The following is a 2,780-nucleotide window of genomic DNA, read 5'->3' on the forward strand; positions in this document are numbered from 1 at the left end:
AGAGAGAGAGATAGAGAGAGAGAGAGAGAGAGAGAGAGAGAGAGAGAGAGAGAGAGAGAGGAATATGATAGATGAAGCTATAATAGGACGGGAATATTCAACTTGCCACGTGTGTTCGAGGGAAACTGTCAAAATTTAATAGAAATCATCGATTTACCCCTTTTCAGCATATCTCTGTCTCCTTCTCGCGGCATCGATATTGAGACACTTAAAAAATGAAAAACACCGATATCTTTCAAAATTCAATCGAAATCATTGATTCACCCCTATTTCCAGTCCATTTCCTTTCCCTCGCGGCATCGATGTCGAGATATCGAGTGACACTTGAAAAAAACGAAAAGCACCACCGGTATCTTTGCCAGTATCTGAATATCCGACACGATCGTCGCTTTATATTTCCGTATCTCTCGACCTGCTCCCCTTTTTTCGCGCGAGAAAGTTCTCCCTTAACTCGGCACGCGGAAGTTGCCGAGCGGTCGAATAAGTTTTGTATCGCGCCGCGATGAATATGAATAGAATAGGCACGAAGAAACGCCGAGACTAGTTGGGAGCGGGGTTTACACCAGCCTCTCTCTCCGTTTTTCGCGCGCCGGGTGCAAACTACTACTGGTCCGTTGATTTCTGCATTCTCTCGTTATTATGTGTGTCTACGAATGCTCGATCGTAATTTATTGTGTGCTCCGGCCTCAATTTTCAGCTCTTCTTTCGATCCCGCCGCGAATTTAACTCCGACGGTAGCACACTCGTTTTGTGCTTGAGTAATAAAAAATCGATTTGAATTTTATTCAATTACTCATCGCGAAAGGTTGTAATCACTATTTTTCATTTCGTTTTGTTTTTTTATACATGACTATTCTCCACAGATTTCCATATTATTGTACATTATTTTAGCTATTTCACTATTATTACATATTTGATATATTTTATAATATATATTTCCCTGAGATTTATGATATATTTCATAGTGTATACAAAATGTATTGTGTATATAATATATTTTATAATATATATTTGAGAAAAATATATCTTGAAAGAGAATAAATTAAAAGAAAATTACCACCAACATATCCGAGGAACTCGCTTGACGTTGCTGTCGAGATTACAGACGCATCGTGATTAATTTATCATCGCCGACCGCGACGACAGTAATCGCGCGGGCTTCGCCGTCGGACACCCCGCGGGCGTCGTTGCCCCGTGACTTTCCAGCTCGGTGAGAAGAGCGACCGTTTCGGGACAGCAACGGCTAAAATAGTCCGCGTCGGCCGCGGGCGCAGAAATCGGAAATGTGTTCAGGGGGTCCCTTAAAAATCATCGTCCGTCGCCCGCGGCCGTCAGCGTGGCCGGCCGCAAAACAATAAACGCGCCCTCGTCCTTCCCGGTAATCTCGACATCGATAATTTCGCATAAGCGCGTGGGAGAATCCGCCGGCGTGGTTCGAGCGCTCAGGGCCAGAAGTCGCGGCGGGCCAGGGCGATGTGCGAAAAAGAGAATCGTAATTTTCTCGAACCCAGCTACACGGTCGCGCCCCGCGGCGGCCCGCTTGGAACGACCCACCGGCACTCTTCTTTCTCCACCTCTTCTTTCCTATCTACTTACCTACCTACCTACCAACCAATCTCTACCTACTCGCCTGCCTCTGGTTCCTCGTATTTACCGTGGTACAACGCAACAAGGGAGCGTAGCGTGGCTCCATTGATGCACGAAAGCCCGTGTTCCGCGCGTAATTTCGTCGGACTGCAAATCTGACTTGTAGATACTCGTGGGACAAGTGGCACGACCAAGACCGCGACATGCAACACTTGTCCCGTGGTGAAGCGAAAAGCGTGTAACATACTGAGCGAGCAAATCGGACCGGAGCAAAAATCGATTCGTTATGGCGCGACGTGTAGCACAGGTCCCGTTTGTTCTGCGAGACATTTTCCGCGAGATCCTCATCGCGCGCGTGTAATCTCGTGTATCTTTGACGGCGTTATCTCGACGGAAAAGTTGGCGAGATACGAGAGGGACTCAAGTGTCCGTAATTAACGTTTAACGCTTCAACAATTATACATTTTGCCGTATATCTGGGGATACGTGGGCACACAATGCAGCCGGGTTGCACGGCTGGCCGAAAGCCGTGATATCGCAAAGGGCTATTTCGGGATTGAACAGGGAGTTTTCGCGTACACATACGTACGTACTTCGACTTACGTATCGAGCGAAACAGCTAGAACAAGCAAACCGAGCAATTAAACGCCGCTGCATGCGGTTCTTATTCTGTTATTCGTGCCGAAAAACTCGCCGCGGATTTCGTGCACAATGCAGCCGGTCGTGCATGGGAATTGTATGCAGGTGTGGCTGTGTTGTGTGTCTGTATGTGTGCGCGCTCGTGTACTGTGTGTAAAATAGTCGCGTGGCGAGGTGGAAGGTGCCGCTTTGAGACAGAGCGAAATGGGCTCGTATATCACAAAAGCAACTCGCAACCTTGTTACGTAAGTCGCACGCGGCGTCGGAAAATATGGTAATGAATTTCTCGTATATATTTGCGTTTAACTGCTCTTACCCTGCTGCAACAAACCATTAACGCGGCGTATGCATTAAGTAACCGAGTTCCCCGAATTTTCCACTCTGCTTCCCGCCACTCGTCCCTCGGCAAAGGGACTCCTTGTACGTATGAAGTGGCAATTATTTTTGAGATACGGCGCAACGCGCCTGTCCTCGACGCAGGAGAGAAAAAGAGAGACAGAGAGAGAGAGAGAGAGAGAGAGAGAGAGAGAGAGAGAGAGAGAGAGAGAGAGAGA

At 47.6% G+C, this 2,780-nt stretch overlaps 1 protein-coding gene across 6 annotated transcripts in view; it reads left to right on the forward strand.

Moving 5' to 3' along the window:
* The window catches only part of LOC116851660 (MOXD1 homolog 2), a 291,701-nt gene that overhangs the window by 267,356 nt on the left and 21,565 nt on the right, over positions 1-2,780 (forward strand). The gene's annotated exons all lie outside the window — the stretch shown is intronic.

Source organism: Odontomachus brunneus, unplaced genomic scaffold (genome assembly GCF_010583005.1).
Source record: "Odontomachus brunneus isolate Ranch 3 - 2012 unplaced genomic scaffold, Obru_v1 Obru_scaffold_184, whole genome shotgun sequence".
NCBI lineage: Eukaryota > Metazoa > Arthropoda > Insecta > Hymenoptera > Formicidae > Odontomachus > Odontomachus brunneus.